This window comes from Tamandua tetradactyla, chromosome 4 (assembly GCF_023851605.1).
Source record: "Tamandua tetradactyla isolate mTamTet1 chromosome 4, mTamTet1.pri, whole genome shotgun sequence".
Taxonomy (NCBI): Eukaryota; Metazoa; Chordata; class Mammalia; order Pilosa; family Myrmecophagidae; genus Tamandua; species Tamandua tetradactyla.
The window spans coordinates 59,865,514-59,883,715 of record NC_135330.1 but is presented as its reverse complement, the minus strand read 5'-3'; the positions used below and the strand labels follow the sequence as shown (position 1 = coordinate 59,883,715).

The 18,202-nt window shown below is 49.0% G+C and overlaps 1 protein-coding gene across 1 annotated transcript in view; it reads left to right on the top strand.

Moving 5' to 3' along the window:
* Positions 1–1,727: 1,727 nt before the first annotated feature.
* Positions 1,728–18,202, top strand: part of SYT2 (synaptotagmin 2) — a 136,414-nt gene continuing 119,939 nt past the window's right edge. Inside the window, exon 1 of the mRNA XM_077157406.1 lies at positions 1,728–1,877. The gene's annotated coding sequence lies outside the window, so the exon portion shown is untranslated. The remainder of the gene's footprint in view (positions 1,878–18,202) is intronic.

The following is an 18,202-nucleotide window of genomic DNA, read 5'->3' as shown; positions in this document are numbered from 1 at the left end:
GAGACACCACATTTTTCATTTACTAAATTGATTGCAGCATTGACTCTCTAAATAGTTTCTGAGAAAGGAGGCTGGCTTTCTCTAACCTTGGATTCCCTGGTATGCCTAAGAAAAGTTGGGGCACCAGACTGACACAAACCATAGATGGCAGTGGTGGGCAGGTGGGCCAGCCACCATAGAAGAGTTAAGTGCTTCAGGCTGGTTGATTTTGCTCTGTTCTGTGTGTGGAGACTGCAGCCTCTCTCTGGCCTGTTGTCGGGTGGCAGATGGTAGAAGGGGAGTAGGAAGGAGCAAATGGAGTAAAGCCAGCCCCATAGTGAAGCAAGGAGCCCAAATAAGAGTGGGGCTGGGACCCCCTCTTTGAATGTGAAGGGCAAAGTGACAACTGTCATCAGTTCTAGTCTCGTTCCTCATAAATGCTCCACTTCCTCCTCTACCTCCTCTACCTCTGCTGTGCAGGTGAGTGGGCATGGCCTTGTGCCACAGGGACTGTGGGCACACTTCAAGGTCATTTAGGACTCCCTGGAGGTCTTTCCCTCTTTCATGACAGCCACTTTGAGACAAGCAGGCTGGGGATGGTCTCTGAGGTCTACCTGGTTTTATTTGCAGAATGATGTGAAAAAATCCCCTCTATTGCCTCTTTCTCCTTCAAACCCTGAAATCCACTTCTCTTTTCAGCCCCTCATTTTACACTCGGTCTTTCTCTTACTCAGCAAATAGGTATTGAGGAGAGAAGCAGGGTGCCACAGTCCTATTATAAAAGTTGACTCCAAAAGACTTCACATGGATATTCAAGTTGCGACGTATGGAATTCCTTATGCAGCATATTCACTGTCTGTTCTCTACTCCTACTGCCCTGGTAACTCCTGGGTAGATCAGGAGGGGTTCCACTTCATGTTTACAGCCTTTCTCTTTCTCCCCAAGCTCTTCCTCAGTGCCAACACTTAACTGTCTATGGATCTCTGGCCCAATGTATCATACAGGGACTGCTTCCCCACCTGCAAACTTCCCATATAACCACCTTAAATGGATGTCCTAAACATTAAGCAAACTAGCATGTGCAAAAGACCCTAATAAATAGTAGTTTCCTCATCTCTCCACCTCCTTCCAGGTCCTTCTCCTCCCCATGTTCCTTACTACTCCCACTCACTCCATTCTCTTCCCCCAGGCAGCTTTATCTTCTCCAAAGGAGCTTCCTCTTCCTCACCAAATCTTTAGGATCAGAAGCCCCTACCATCCAGGTGACAACTATAGGAAGAGGTGGCCTTATTGGGGGTGTGGGAGGGGGGCAGTAAGGGAGGAATTCAGGCATCCTGAAATGGCTCCAGGGGAAGCCCATAATTTAGCCTTGGGCTGTTGTGGATTAGGGGGCTTGAGGAGAGGGAGCTGGCTCAAGAGAGACGGTCCATTTCGGGTGGCGAAGATGGGTGCCTTTCCCCTTCCCCGATTCTTCCTGCCCTGGGAGCAGCAGCCGCGACCTTGAGCAGGAGGCGGAGGCGCTGAGAGTCTGGAAGGGCTGTGCACAGGGAACCCCGGTCCCTGCAGGGCAGGTCCGCCCGCTCCTGCCTCCCCTCTCCCTGGTCCCCGCCCTCCCGCGCCCGCCGGCCTGGTCTCCTCCCCTCACTGCAGCGCTCGCCGCTCTCGCCCATTGATCAGGCCCCCTCCCTCCGCCTCCTCGGCGCAGACTGCCAAGCTCAGCAAGTCTTGCGGCAAAGACACTTCGGAGCCGAGTTGGGGCAGAGGCGGAGCGGGGACTCCCGGCCCCGAGGGGGACAGACGCCCCTGTTAAACCGCAGCCAGCGCCGTGTCCTTGCAACCCGACGCCCCCTCACATCCGAGAGCCCGGATCTCTCCTGCCTCCTCCGGGTCACTCCCGGGTGAGTCCGTATCCCGGCCCGTGAGGGGCACCGACCTACCCCTCCAAAGTTTCTCTTCCCTTGGCGGGTCTTCTGCTATTGAGTCGAGGGGTCCCGGGATGGGGTCTGGCTCCTGGGAGGTAGGTTGGGTCCGGTAAGTTTGAGGCCAAGGAGGCCGAGCACTCGCACCGTCCTCTGGGGGAGTTTGGACGGGTGGATGGTAGATTCCTCACCGGGAGCCGGCTCCCCGTCTGGATTGGGGCGGAGGTGGGGGTAGATTTCCCCCCGGGATCTCACGGTGCTGAGCTGCAAAGGAGAGGGGCGGGCCGGCGTCCCCTGCGCCCTCCGGCTTGCGCCCCCACCGCTCCTCCCTGGCGTCTGGGTTGCGCCGCGTTCGCGTCTCGCCCACCTCCCGCCCGCCTGAGCGCTCGCCAGCCGAGCTTCTTTTGCCCGGGCTCAGGCTTCCGGGACCTCCGGACCCCGCCGTCGTGAGAAGGGAGGGCCCGCGAGCCCCGGGAGCAGAGACCCTGGATCAGGGAGAGGGTGGGGAGACAGTGGACAAGGATTATTCGGAAGTGAGGGCCAAAAGGAACTGGGACTGGGGTGCGAGAGGGGGATAGAAGCTCCCCTCGCCTCTCTCCAAATCTCATGACTCAGCAAGTCCTAGGACGTCCCGTCCCGGCTTTAGTCCTTGTCCCCGGGCCAGGGCACCCAGATCTGGAGGTGCAGACAATCCGCATTCCCTTTCTGAACTTTGCCTTTCCCATTTAGGGTTCCCCATTCTCCTGTATCTATTCCCTCCCCCTCTCTCAGGACACGGGGTTTGTATTTTTTACCTCAGAAGAGAGGAGCTTTCTTTTCCCCCATACGGTTAACCCAGGCCTACCCACCCCCAGTGTTCCTTTCTCCTTCCCCCTTTCCCATTCCCACGTTCCACAGGTGCCCCAAAAACACCCCCGGCCCATGGTGTGTTGTGTGTGCTGGCTGTCAGGACCCCCTCTCCCCCTCTGCAGCATCCTCTCCCCCATTCCCTGTAAGGGAGAGAATTAAGTGCTCCCCACCGCTTTCTTGCCATGGCTGCAGAAAGAAAGGGAGTGCAAGGACACAGACGGGGCTGGCCCAGGAAGGGGGCACTACAAAGGCAAAGGCTGTCGTCCAGCGCGGGGGAGAGAATGGCACAGGCTGGATGGGGAGGGCTTGAGGACAAGGAGATCCTTAGGATCTGGGGGCACCCAGAAAGCCAGGAACATGGGCTGGGGTCTGACCTGGAGAGGAGGAAGGTGCCCTTCCTCCTCTACTGCCCCCACCCTGCAGGGGAGTCTCCCATGTGTAATAGATTGTCCTCAACCCAGCCCATCCAGCTCTCGGTAAGGCGGGCTCTTTGCAGAGGGGTTGGACAATGAGGAGCCGGTAGCCTTAATCCTTCCAGTTTGCTCCTCCTGCTCAAGTCCAGGGCCAGCATCAGGGCTGCTAGAAACATCTCTGCGACTGGCAGAGGTGCGGGGGGGAAGAAAATTGGCCATGCCCAGTACCCCTCCACCTGGGCCAAGGGGGCAGGGCAGCTCTGATGCATTGGGACGTGCCTGACGGCCTGTGAGCAGTAGCCTGGCAGGCACTGCAGGATGCAGCCTGTGTCAGGGCCCTGGGGGTGAGTCAGCGTCAGGGGTCCATGCCAGGCACACTGCAGCTGGGCTGGGGATCCTAGCCCCAACCCTTCTCTTCCCCATGTCCCTGGGCTGTGACCAATGCTTGCTGATATCCCACTCTTGGGTTTCTCTTCCTCTACCAGATCTCCTAGTCAGATTGTCCAGTATCATCCTCTGGGGCTCCTCTGGGAGGTCTGGCTTTTTCTGAGGAACGTCTTGGGCTTGCGCCTCGCCATATACCCCAAAGAGGGATTGGGGAGCTAGGGGAAGAGAAGGTCTTTAGCTTCACATAAATGTTCTGGCCCACTGTCCCCAGGGGAAAGAAGTACCAGATCATTCGGTTGTGATTCTGTTTGTTCAGCAGACCAGGAGCTTTTCCAGGGAATTTTTTTTTGGGGGGGGGGGGGGGGGCGGGCAGAGGAAGGGCATGTCAAACCCTTCCCTGGCAAGCGCAGTTCTTACTCTTTCAGACCTGGGGCTTGACACTCATAGAACAGACCAGGGGAAGAGAAAGAAAGGTGTGTGTGTTTGTAAGCATTACATCCCTCCCCCCATCCCACCATGAAAAGCTTGCAACTGTTTTTATCTTATGATTGGAATTGGTTTTATCCTTGGGCTAAGCATGTACCTAGTTGAAGACCTAGCAGGGACAGGGAGAGTTGGAGTAGGGGCTGACCTTGCTTCAGCTCGAGCTCATTCGACCCCTGTCCTTCTTAGGCAGCTTCCAGGCAGGTTGTCCCTGGCACTGCAGAGAGCTGGGGGTGGGGGGCTTTGGAGATGATTGAGAAACCCCTACCCCGCCCTCTCCAAGCCTTGGGGCAAGGTGTCCTTAGTATCCCCTGGCTTCTAGGCAAGCCTGACCTTAAAGGGCCCCTTTTGCCCCTACACAGACTTTGCCATATCTTAGCTAGATCTTTTTTTCTCCCATGGAGCTAGTGACAGTTGGGGAGAATAGATGGAAGGGCACTGGGTGAACTGGGAGCAGGATTGTGAGAAGGGCAGTGAGGATGAGCTGGGGAAGAAGTTGTGGGCTCAGTGAGTTGGAAAAGTGGCTCATCTGTCCCTTCCCTGGACAGGGGCATCCTCATGGATAATCGAAGGCTGTGGAGGAGTAGAAAGGCTGTTTCACCTGGCTTTGGGATTTTATATATGGGCTTTCCTGGTCTAGGCAGGTTCTAGCCAAAGTTTGGTTTGCTTTTCTTGAGCCAGACAGTACGGAAGGTCTAGGGTGATGGGGATGATCTTTAAAGAAAACTGGAATGGCAAGCAAGAGGGAGGGGTAGAGGGTATTTGCTCAGTGAAAGTTTAGCAGTCAAAATAGGAAGCAGCCAAGCATAGAGACCAGGGGCCAGGCAGGCCTAAGAGGGACAGGGGTCAAATCTCCAGGCTACTGATGATGAAGTGTGTGATCTTATTCATTCATTCAGGCAGCATGTATTTATTAGTGAGCATCTACAATATATCCAGGACTGTTCTAGTCACTGTAGATAGAGCAGTGAACACAACAGACAAAAATCCCTGCCCTTGTAGAGGATGCATTCCAGTGGATCTGCACAATTAGCTTAGCTTGAGCAACAGTTTCCACATTCATTCAACTACTGGTTTTTGAGAAGCTACTATGTGCCAGGGGCTATGCTAGGTAGGTTCTGCTCAAACTCTAAGTTTGAGCAAGTTAATCAAACACATTGTTCCTGGGTTTCCCTATCTGTAGAATGGAACTAAAATCTTATCTATGCTATTGATTGTACACCATGTATGAGATGTTTTGTTTGTTACGAATGTATGTGCTTGTATGTTGTTTTATCAATAAAAAAATTTTAAAAAAGAGTGTTAAATAAGTGGAATCTTATAGTATATATATTAAAAAAAAAGTCTTATCTAGGCCATAGGTTTTTTTTGTGTGTGAGGATTAATGAATTAATTCCTGTCAAGTGTTTAGAGCAGTGACTGCCACGTGGTGCATGCTATATAAGTGTTTTACCACAGACAGGAGTCTTTCTTGGGTGCCCAAGCTGGACAGAGCAATTTCTACCTCTGTTATTCTTAAAAACTCAAGGGAAGAAGCTGCTCTAACTTTCTTGGTGGCCATTCCAGTATTTCAATCCTCTGCCTTTTGGGAAGTTCTTCTTTATGCCTAACAAGTCAGCTTTTGCCAAAGTTTCATTTCTAGGAAGCATTTTCGCCAGCTCGTGTTCATTTTCCTTGGAACTGAATGTTCAGAGAAGTAGCCAGAGATGGTAGATGAGGATCCAGGCCCAGGGGGGCCTCGCCAGTCAGTGTGAGACTGGGCTGCAGGGGGGCACCACCTGCCAACCGTCTCCCCTAAAGAGGTTTGAACTTCAACAAGAGGTTCAAAAAGTAAACATCAAGAAGGAGTTCCCAAATAGAGTAGTCAAGAGTGGTTGTAAAAACTTCCTCCCTGGATAATTTTCACACTAGGACAGAGTTCTCCACCCATCTGGTCAAGAGACAGTTTGGCTGAATGCCGGGGTTGGGGAGCTTGGTTACTGCGAACGCCTTCCAGTCTTACCTCCTAGGAAAGCAGAAAATGAATTGCTAGGGCCAGAGAAACTGTTTCAGAGTGTTTGATGCCACCAAGCAGCCCCCAAATCTTGGGGTCAGGGCTAAAAGAGGAGGAGGGGATGCCTCTTCCCCCCTGTTGTAAACTCAGGAGAGGCTTTTTGGACCACCTTCTCTGGGGGGCTCAGGACTTCAGCTTTTGCTGTTGGCATAAGAAAAGGTATAGCCAGCGTGAATCATGCATGGGGCAGAGATCGCAGGACCAACTCTGAGTCTGTGTGGCCCAAATCCAGGTGCCAAGCAACACTGTTGTCACCACTGCCCACCATGTCTGCTCCTTTTCTCAAGCCCCCCCTCACATCCCCTAACTTGGTAAAGTGGTTCAGAAAGGTTGTTCCCACCTCTCCTCACCATGGTCCTCACACCACCAAGAGGTCTTGGAGCAGCCGTCATACTCCTCTGTTCACAATGAAGAGGCAGAGGTGCAGAGAAGTCATCCGGCTTGTCCAGATCTCACACCACTTAAGGGCAACCAGATCAAAGGCACTCGGGGGGGCTTTCTAGGCCACTGTAGCTTACCAGTTAGTATTTTTCCTCTCCAACCGAACTCACCACCTCCTTGCCCCTTCTCACCAGCTCTCCCTTCGGCATGGAGCCAGTGAATGCCATCCAGGGCCCTCAGGGAGGAGATCATTAATGCTTTGAGCATAACTAAGAGACTGGTGGCAGCAGAATTTGAAAATATTAAGACGGTATGCTCATAGAGAAATTGAATCAGCCCTCCCTCACAGGTGTTAGGTTTTCCTGGACTCTTCATAAGGGCTGCAGGTGCCATCTTCAGAAGCCCTGCTCTTGAGGGGGCAGGAGGAGGCATGCTGGTGGGCCAGAGCAAAAGATGGGCACCGGGCTGGATCGGCCCTGGGACTGGCAGCCTTATCTGTAGTGTCATGCTGATGTCATCAGCACCCGGAGCCTCTGCACGCTCCCATCTTGGTAATTAAGTGGTTCCTTTGGATCCTGTGGCATCAGGACCTAGCGGTGTGTACGTGTGTGCATGTGCATATGTGTGTGTGGGGGGGCATCATTGGGGGGAGGAGTGGCCTCTTGCAAAGGCAGGGGAAAATGGGATCTAGCTGTTGTCTGACTGCTTCTCTTCTGAGAATTTAGGTTTGAGAAGTCAACTCTCCATGGGACTGCACAGCCCAGAACTTAACTCTTTCATGCCAGGAGAAATAGAGTCAAGCATGGTCTGAGCCAAAGCACACTAATCCTTCCTGATCTCTTACATTCCTCTTCCTTTCTCCCACTCTCCATTCAGATGGACTAAGCAGTTTCTCTGTTGAAGGCACTAAGAATGTCTCCTCCATCAGGCTGGGAGCTCCCCCAAGGAGTTAGCCCCCAATACCTATCAGAGATCTCCCCACTTGGGAGCATTCATGATAGCTCAGGCAGGCCCCCAGGAGACCCTGACCCATCATGGCTGCTTGTCAGGACCAGATTTTCTTAGGAGGTGGGACTTCTTCACCTTCTCCCTTCCCCCTGCAAGGAAACTGGAGAGGCCAAGGCCTAATCACTGGACAGTCTTAGATCAAGAAAGGACAGTGGCTGGGCAGGGGGTCAGTGAGGCTCCCCTGAGGCATTTGTGAGGGCACAGTGGCTCTGAGCAGAGTAGGGAGTCCTTCTTGGCAGGGCTTCCCATAATTGGGTTGATGCAATAGCTCTGGAATTTGGCAATTAGGGAATACTGCAATTAGAGGCAGAATTCACCCATTACCTACCATGCATGTTAATATCAAGTGTAAGTGGTTATAACTATGGGCATGGCACTAGGGAGATGGGAAAATAAAAATGAACCAAAGGATGGGATGAGTAGGTCTCAGAGACAGAGGAGGGGGTGGGGCTACGAGAAGCTTAACCCTTTCTATACCCACGCAGTGTGTGGGGATGGCCTGGAGGTAATGCAGGATGGGACGAGGCCCAGCAGCCCATCGCAGATACAGAAGGTGACTGAGGCGAAACCACAGAAGCTCCTCTGGGCCCTTTGCATGCCTCTTTAACTTGGACGGGACCAGACACGAGTTGCTGGGGGATGGTGGTTTACCGTGGTGGTAATTGAGGCCAAGAGGGAGAGAGGCTAAAGGGAGAAGTGTTCTTGAGGCTTCTTGCTCAGCTATGGAGAGACAGAGAGAAGAGAGAATATCATGTACCCCCATCTCTCCCTCCCCACCTCCTTTCTCTCCCTTCTTTTTCCTCTCTTCCTCACTCCCACTTCTGGGTTCAATATCTTCTGAAGTCGAATGAGGTAGGATGTGTGATTAGTGAGGCCAAGCCAGGTAGAGACGTGTGTGGTGAGGACCTGGATGAGGCCTCTTTAGCCCCTTCCAGAGCAGAAATGACTCCCCAAGATGAGCCAGGGCGCTGGGCCCTGCCCCTCCCCAGACAGCCCCAGCTCTTCAGGGGCTGGAGGAGAGGAGGCAAACATCTCTTCTTCACCACTGCTTCTGGTCTGAACTAATTGTCTAGGCCTATTGGAATTGTCCTTCTTTCTTTGAAAATATATTGAGGAAGTGGCTTTCATGATGTTTCTAGAAAGGAAGTTCTTTCTGATGCCTAACCTTACCATCATCTGCTACTGCTTAAGTCCTTATCCCCTGCCTCCTTCCTAGAGAGGGCTTGCAAGGCAGCTTGGATGATATCCTGGAGAGTGGGTTTGGGCGAAGAGTGGTGGAGATTCCTGAGGCCCTTTATCTCCTGTGTTTATTGGAGAGAAGCATACTTAGCAAACACACAGTCCCTGATCTCCATTCTTCTTGGGGGTGCCTGGCTCCCCATTTCCATTGTCAACTGTGGATCCCAACTGTGCCAACTATAGACGGACCAGTCACAGGCCTAATGATGGGAGCCTGAGATTAGATGCCAGGACCCTGGGGATCCCTTGTTTCCAACTGCAGGGAGGATATCCCTGCAAAGAAGAAGGTGAGAGGGATCCCCTGTTCCCATCTGAGAAGTGTAGGGGGAGTGAACCAGAACTAACTAGTTAAGTGCTCTAGGGTCCTGGGGGAAAACCTGGAGGCTAAAATCCAGCCTCACCACTAGGAGCCAAGAAAAGCTAGAGGTAAACCCCAGAAAGCATTGGGATGGCCTGTGACTAGGATTGGTGTTAGCAGGAAGCATGGAATTAATTAGGAGGTGGGGCGCCCTTTCTCAGTTGGACTCTCCCACGAGAAGGAAAAGGCATCACTTTAATAAGGCTGCCCTGGTTCCAAATCAATCCTGGCATTGCAGGAGGCGAGGGGGGAGCACAGCTGAGAAATTGGATTAGCTCTTTGATGCTGGGAACTGCGTCGGCTGCTGCCGCTGCTAAGGGAAATGGAAAGGAAGGGAGGACAAAGTCTGCAGTTTGCAGCCCAGCCTCAGAGTTGGGGGCTTCCCAGAGCAGCCTGGCCTCCACCCCATCAGAAAGGAACAGAACCTGAGGTCCTTACCTCTATAGAGGCTAGGAAGCGCCCTCAGACTTCCCCTGGGTCAGTGGGAGAGGGGCATAGGCATTGTCCATCACCCCCATGGGTCCACACCCCACGGACGCCTGTTCTGTAGAACAACATGTGCGTGGTGGGTAGTCACACAGCCCAAGTGTCTGCTGCTTCCTCCCTAGGTGTCCAGGGCTAGTTACTTCAACTCTCTGAGCTTCAGGGTTCTCATCAGAAAATACAGATAACACACAAGGGACACAGCCTCTGTGAAGATTGCATGAGATGTCCTAGGACAATATGGCTCCAAGTGTGGTCTGCAGGTCCCTGGGAGCCCCAAGACTTTCTGAGGAGCAGGGGATGCCCATGAGGTCAAAACTCTTCTCAGAATAATACTAAGAGGTCATTTGCCATTTTCATTGTGTTGAGAGTGATAGTACTAAAACAATAGTGTGTAAATCCGATGGTGCCTTCATGTGAAATCAAGACAGAACCAAACCACTCGTCATCAGGGTATTCTTCATCATTGCACACTTGCTAAGTTAACTAATCAACTAACTGCCAGTTTCACTTAAAAATAGCTTTGGCAAAGAAGCAAAGATGGTAAATGTTATTAAATCTTGATGCAAGTGCCCATCTTTTTAACATTCTGCGTGTTGCCATGTGAGGTATGCATCCAAAAGCACTGAGTTTCTCAAGGAAAAGCACCCGGGCAGCTGTGTGAGTTATGAGCTGAAACAGCCACTTTTTTTTTCATGGAACTCTATTTTTACTGGAAAGAAAGACTAACATACAAACTGCAGTTATTCAGTGTTTGGCAGAAATTTTTGCAAAAATTAACTGTTCTAGTTTGCTAGCTGCCAGAATGCAATATACCAGAAACAGAATGGCTTTTAAAAAGGAAAATTTAATAAGTTGCTAGTTTATAGTTCTGAGGCCGAGAAATGTCTCAACTAAAACAAGTCTATAGAAATGTCAGATCTAAGGCATCCAGGGAAAGATACTTAGTTCCAGAAGGCCAATGAAGTTCAAGGTTTGTCTCTCAAGTGAGAAGGGACATGGCGAACACATGTCAAGGCTTCTCTCTCAGCTGGAAGGGCACATGACAAGCACGGTGTCAGATGCTAGCTTCCTCTCCTGGCTTCCTGTTTCATGAAGCTCCCTGGGAGGCATTTTCCTTCTTCATCTCCAAAGGTCGCTGGCTGGTGGACTCTGCTTCTGTGGCTGTGACGTTCTGCTCTCTCAGAATCTCCCTCATTCTCCAAATGTTTCCTCTTTTATAGGACTCCAGAAACTAATCAAGACCCACCCAAATGGGTGGTGACACATTCCCCCTAATCCAGTTTAACAAACACTCTTGATTAAATCACATCTCCAGGGAGATGATCTAATTACAGTTTCAAGCATACAATACTGAATAGAGATTAGAAAAAACAGCTGCCTTTGCAAAATGGGATTAGGATTAAAGCATGGCTTTTCTAGGGTACTTGCATCATTTCAAAACAGCACAGTAAACGAAGGGAGCCTGTCATTTCAAGGAAAGCAACTGACAGCGTTTGTTACCAATAATATGCTTCAAGCTTTCAAACAAAAATTAGAATTTGGAAAACTCTTATCTGTTACCATGGGAAAGACTTTTCTGATGTGATCAATGGAAATATTAATAGTAGATACTGTATAGTGAAACTTGTCAACATTTGGAAAGCACAACTCAGTGAACCAATATTTTTCAAATGAAAAATGCATAGTATTACAAAAATGACACACGGAGGTTAAAGATCCATTCCACAATTTCAGATTCCAATTGCAACTAACCTTTAGAAACTGCCACTTGTCAAGTTTTGGTGTTCTATCAAAGAAGAGTATCCACCATAATCTGAAAAAACCAATAAAACAGTCCTCCCTTTTCCAACTCAGTGTCTGCACGAGACTGAATTTTCTTTCATTATTCAGTCAAAACAACTACTGCAGCAGACTGAATGCAGAAGCAGATATAAGAACCCAGCTAGCTTTCTAGTAAACCAGACATTGAAGAAGTTTGCAAGAACATAAAACAGTGCCACTCTTCTTACTAGATTTTTTTTTATTTTGGAAAATAGTTACTTTTTATAAAAATATATTTCTGTTAACATGTAATGGTTTCACTGTTGTTGGTGTTAAACGAACAAACAAATGATACATCTCAGTTTTAATTCCTAATACAATGAACATTGATAGATATAACCCACTAAGCACATACTTTTTTATTTATTAAACATACCAACATAGAAACACAAACATTCTTACCATATGATCATTCCATTCTTGATATATAATCAATAAGTCACAATAGCATCACATAGTTGTATATTCATCACTATGATCATTTCTTAGAACATTTGCATCAATTCAGAAAAAGAAATAAAAAAAACAGAAAAGAACTCATACATACCATACCCCTTACCCCTCCCTTTTATTGATCACTAGCATTTCTTTTTTATATATATTCATCATCATGATTATTTCTTAGAACATCTGCATCAATTCAGAAAAAGCAATAAAAAAACAGAAAAAATTCATACATACCATACCCCTTACCCCTCCCCTTCACTGATCACCTGCATTTCAATCTACTAAATTTATTTTGACATTTGTTCCCTCTATTATTTATTTATTTTTAATACTATGTTTTACTCATCTGTCAATAAGATGATTAAAAGGAGCATCAGACACAAGGTTTTTACAATCACACAGTCACGTTGCTAAAGCTATATCATTATACAATCATCTTCAAGAAACATAGCTACTGGAACACAGCTCTACATTTTCAGGCAGTTCCCTCCTGCCTCTCCATTACACCTTGAATAACAAGGTGATATCTACTCAATGCGTAAGAATAACCTCCAGGATAACCTCTCGACTCTGTTTGAAATCTCTCAGCCATTGACACTTTATTTTGTCTCATTTCACTCTTCCCCCTTTTGGTCGAGAAGGTTTTCTCAATCCCTTGGTGCTGAGTCCCAGCTCATTCTAGGATTTCTGTCCCACGTTGCCAGGTAGGTCCACACCCCTGGGAGTCATGTCCTATGTAGAGAGGGGGAAGGCATTGAGCTCGCTCGTCGTGTTGGCTGAGAAAGAGGCCACATCTGAGCAACAAAGGAGGTTCTCTTGGGGGTGACCCTTAGGCCTAATTTTAAGTAAGCTTAGCCTATCCTTTGTGGGATTAAGTTTCATATGAATAAACCCCAAGATTGAGGGCTCAGCCTATTGCTTTGGTTGTTCCCACTGCTTGTGAGAATATCAAGAAGTCTCCACTTGGGGAGGTTGAATTTTACCCTTTCTCACCATTACCCCAAGGGGACTTAAGCAAATACTTTTGAAGGTCCTCAGTAAAGGGATCTTGAGACCAAAAAATTTGAGAACCCACTGTCTTGCTTAGTGCTGGGTACCTGGTGAGTGCTATCCCCAGAGCTCCAGGCTTCCCTGGGATTTGGTTGGTCAGGGCAGAACTTGGGGACATTCACTATGTCTAAGGCAACCTTCTTGGGCAGCCTGCATGGAACCAGTTGGCTCAGGGTTGGATTAGCCTCAGAAAACACCTTGTCCACTGGCATCCAAGTGACCTTTGGGGTTGAGGCTCCTTCCATGGCTGCCTGAGGAATCAAATTTTCTCTGGAGTTGGGAGAAAGGGGTGTCCAGGAAGAGCTGCAGCCCCCACCCTGCCCCTGCCTTCACCAGAGCAACTCTGCCGACATCTGTCTTGCATATTGAGGTTCCACTTAAGGTTCTGTTTAAAGAAAGAGTTTCGAGGTTTTGAAAAAACGTTTAAAAACTCTGAGCAGACCAAGCTTTTATTTTACAAATGAAGTGGCTGAGGTGCAGAGAGGGAAAGTGACTTCTCAAAGAATATATAGCAAGCAACCAACTCAATAGTGATAAAGTCAAAATCGACCCACAAGACCATCTAATGTTTCTAGAGCTTGTTGCAGTCTACAGAGACTAGGGTCTGTGCAGTGCAGACTCAGGAAATGTTCTTAAAATGATCCAGATGCTTCCTCATATATTACCTCATTTTATCCTTCCGAGAAGCCTAAGCAGCATGTATTTTTGAACAGATTTATTATGATATAATTTATGTATCATAACAATCACCTGTTTCAAAAGTACGATTCAATGATTTTTAGTAAATTTGTAGCTTTGAGCAACCAGCCATATGATATGATTTTCAAGTCTATGAAATTTTATTCCCATTTACAGGTGAGAGCATTACATCTCAGAAAGGTAAAGTAAATGTCCTCAGGGACCCCCGGCTAGTGGATGGCAGAATCAGTATCCAGATTCAGGTTTGTCTGCCCCAAATGCCATGTGCCTTCATGTTTCACACCGCAGAGAAGGGAATCAGGGCTGGTCCATTGCTTGGGGACTGTGGGGTTTACAGGGCCAGATCTAGAATTGGTCGTGTCAGTCCAGTTTGGGCACCTGGTCCTGTCCACACAGTTCTACATCCCACCCCCAAATGTGAGATCTCACAAATGGTGGACACGCACGTCTTCCCTTTGCCTGTCCTTTCTAGGGGAACCTAAAGCCTTCGTGTTGAGGAGGTCATCCAAAGGTTGGCTACTGGAACTTGCTCCAGAAGTGAAATCAGTGCTTTGGCTGGTCAGCCCCTAACAGTGAGGAAGTTCTTCCAGCATCTAGCTACACTCAATGCCCATGTCCTCTCACTACATCCCTCCCTGCCTCCCGATTGAATCCTAGAGCTGCATAGAGGAAAAATGAGAGTTGGATGCAGAGTTATGGACTATGTCTGTCTGGACAACTGCCTGTTATAATTAAGATTTAGCACCCTGATCTCTGAGGCTGGGAGATAATTACTTTTCCCACAGGAAGAACAGACTTCAGGTCTCTTCTATAACTTTCATGGCTCTGGCACTGAGACATTGTGGTCAGTTCTCTGGAGGGCAGTGGAAGTCCGTCTGGCCTGACAGGGGGAGCATGGGGCTGTGTCATTGGTTGTCCTGGAACATGGATCTTTCTCTACTGCGCATGGTGGAGCAGCCCTGCTGACTGGGTGCCTCTCTGTAGGGGCTGCACCCAGTCCCTGTTACAGATTAGGAATGAGGCAAGACAGAGACATAGTTAAGGATAGGGGAGGGGGCTCCCCTGGATGAGAGCAGTATGTCCTTTCCTGAAGTGGGGTGTGGGGAGTCCCCTGGGCACGGTTCCTTGGGGTCATCCAGCTAAAGCAGGGACTGAGTCACTGGTCCTTCACTCTCCCAGGCCCCTGGGTGTGTTTTTTCTCCCTCAGCTCTCCTCTCTCTACCCAGGAGCTGCATTCCAGACAGACCCTGGATTGGCATCTAGTGGGCAGGGGAGAAATCAATAGTGAATTTGGGAGGTCTCTGAGGCAGGGTGGTGCAGCCTCCCTAGGGCAGATTGGTACCCCCAGGACTTTAAGCTCTAGGACACAGGGGCTCATACCCTTTCCCTTCCCCAAATAAACTAGACAGATTTCCTAGACAGCCCCGTCCCAGGCTACATCCCATCACCCTACTCTAATTTTATCCTTTCAGATAGCATTTCCTCCTTGTTCTGGGTTTGTGGCATCTTAGGACACTGGGTCAGAGTAGAGAAGACCTGCAACTCCCCCCCCCACCCCCCACCCCCACACTCAAACTTCCATATACGCACACAGTCTTGATAGGTTGCCTGTGGGGAGCTGTGCCTCCCTCTCACATTCCTTGGAAACTGAGAATGAAATTGACCTGAGGCTTTGCCTCCAGGTCAGAGGAGATTATTAGGTGGTATGTGCTTTTCTTCTGCCGTGTGTGTACCACTTCCCAGCTGGCCTCAGAGCTGGCAGGCTCTTGGGCTGGGGTCTTGATAGTTGTGGGTCTGTTGCAGTCTTTGGACCTGTGGTTTCCCCAAACCACCGCTGCCTTCCCAACCCCTTGGCAGCTGCCATCTGCCATTAGGAGCTAATGCTCTCAGTGAAGCTGGCTCGACTGCGGCTGTTAACACAGCACTTTCTGGAGGCAGCATTGATCGGGACCTTGGTGAGCTGGGAAGGTGAATAAGGCTACGTGTCTGGGAGCAAAGCTAGGGGCACTGGCACTGCCCTATGATGAGGTAGTGGGAGACAGGAGGGGGACGGGGTTGAAAGGCATGAGGATAGCATATTGACTCCCTAAATGCTCTCCTCAATAGGGAGGGCTCTCCTACCTCAAGTATACTCCATAGTGATAAAATTCCCCTCTGTGTCCAGAATTCCCTAGAGAAGGAAATGCCTTGGCATCACCTCTTCCCTCTCTTGGGTGTTGGAGTCAGTTCTAGAATCTGTGATCCCTGGCCTTTTAGCCTCTCCCCTATGTGCCACACATGCCTCAGAAGCACCCCTCCACAGGCTCCCAGTCATTCATTCATTCATTCTTTCATTCACGCACTCAAACAGGGAATATTCACTGAGCAAGCTCTCTGTGCCAGGCTATAGTGGCACCAAACACAGATAGTCTGTGCCCTCATGGTCCTTACAGCCTAACGGAATAAAATCAGACTGTATTAAATTTTGTAAATCACATTAAACAAAATAATTGTAATTATTTAATCACAATTGTGATCATCGATATGAAGTAAACAGTATGCAATGTTACAAAGGTTTATAATGGGGGATCTAGTGGGTGGGGAACGTTGGGTGCTTGACCACCATGATTCATGGGTTGTAGAAGGGTCAAGGCATTCCTGGGCCCTTTAATGAGATGGTAGGCGCACTCCCTGGCACTGCCAGGGGTGTGTGCATGATGCATATCTATAACCATATGTGTGCGTGCTACATGGCGATAGCACCATGCCCTGGGAGAGAAGGGTTTATGGGAAGAGTCTGAGCTGGGAGACACCTGGATTGTAAAGGGGACTGGAGTTCCTGGCTCTGTCCCTAATTCCCCATGTGACTTTGAGCTTTTCACTTCCCCTCTTTGTGTCTATTCCTTCCTCTGTAAAATGAGTGTGGGGGGAGGGGTCCACCAGAAAATTCCTCCAGGCCCTTCCCAGAGTCCCAGTAAAGCACCAGAAGTTTCTAAAGCCCAAACTATACATTTTCCCTGGAGTTTGAGCAACAAATACAGGAACAGGGCTGAGAAAGATCTCTGGCCACTCTCTCTAGACAGTTGAGAGATAAGAGAGCAAGCACAGGCTCAGGAGATATTGGCCTTTTGATATCACAAACGATGAGTGGCCATGGCAGGTGCAGTCCCAGAGTGATTGGGATCAGGGATGGGGAAGTGGTAGAAGAAGGCGGCTGTCACTGCACTGAGGGCAGGACTAGAGCAGTGGTCAAGGACTAGAGCAGCAAGCAGGTTTTAGGCTAGATACAAGGCAGCACTTTCTTGCTTGTAACACTGAAACATCTGATAGGTGACCAAAACGGTATACGGAAAATAGATGTTGCAGAAAAGCAGAGACAGAGCTCTTTAGAGGGGGGTGTTTTGCCTGGAAGCAGGGGCAGATGGATGACCTTACAAGGTCTCTTCCTCAGACAAGTCCATGAATCTCTTCTCCTTGGGTTGCCACTGATGTCAGCACTGTCTGGATGTCTGTGAGAGGAAGATGTCAAGTCCTCTTGGAAATGAATTTTTGAGCACAAACTGTCCCCAGTTCACATTTCTTGATGACACATATGGCTGACTGTGTGGTTGTCACACTCAATCAAATCGCGTCCAATTGCACCTTTGCCCCCCTTGTCCTGCTGTAATATAAATATGTCTTCTGAGAAGTGTGTTTGTTGCTGCCAATGTGGGAATTGGGGCGGCTGGGTTTGGGCAACTGGGAGAGGCCAGAGAATTTTGTGTTTCAGACCCAGAAACAAAGGTTGGCGATAGAGTCTGCGGGGGTGTAGGATTGAGCAGCCTATGAGGCCTTCTCAGGGGTCCCTGAGACAGTTTTACCTCTAAAGACAGGGGCATGGATCAGATGCCCTCTCAAGGGTCTGTTGTGTCCTTTAGCCTTTCAACAAAAGTTACCAGTGGTCGTAAGCTCTCTCTGTGTGTGTAGGTATGGTTGTGTGTGTGTGTGTGTGTGTGCGTGTGCTTCCCTTTAGCTTAGGAGAGGTCTGATGAAACCCTGCTTACCATACCCACTGAGGAAGATGTTACACATCTTTAAAACTGATTCATGGTGCCAGAGAGGCAGTGGAATTAATTTATAGCATGAAGAATTGGAGGATTTCCAAGCAGCAGAGGTGGTTAGACATTGTAATATTAGACCAAGCAAGTAGTGAGACCTCCTTCAAAGAGAAAAAAGTTGGGGAAAGGGTAGACATGGGGAAAAGGCAAAGTGACCATCAAGATTCCCTCTATCCTGGGGTTTTTGCGAGTGGGAATCTAAACCTACTGGAGAGAGTTAAATGTGTGCATGTTCCTATATCCTTACCTAATAAGAAAGGAAATGGCATCAAATTTCTCTTGACCTTTCTTTCTGGTGGCTTCCCTCTTGAAGAGTTTTGCTGTTTCCTAACCAATACCAGTTATGTTGTTTTCTCACATTTAACTTCTCGGAAAGGACCTGTGTATCAGTATCTTAGGGTCAAGTGGCCACACCTAGATCAAGATAATGAGAAGAAGTGAGGGTTTGGAATGGTGTACTGACCCCTTCTCATGCTTTTAGACATCTGCCTGTTTATGTCCTTGGAATTAGTCTAGTTCCAAGTAGTACTTAGAAATTTAAACCATGATTGCTT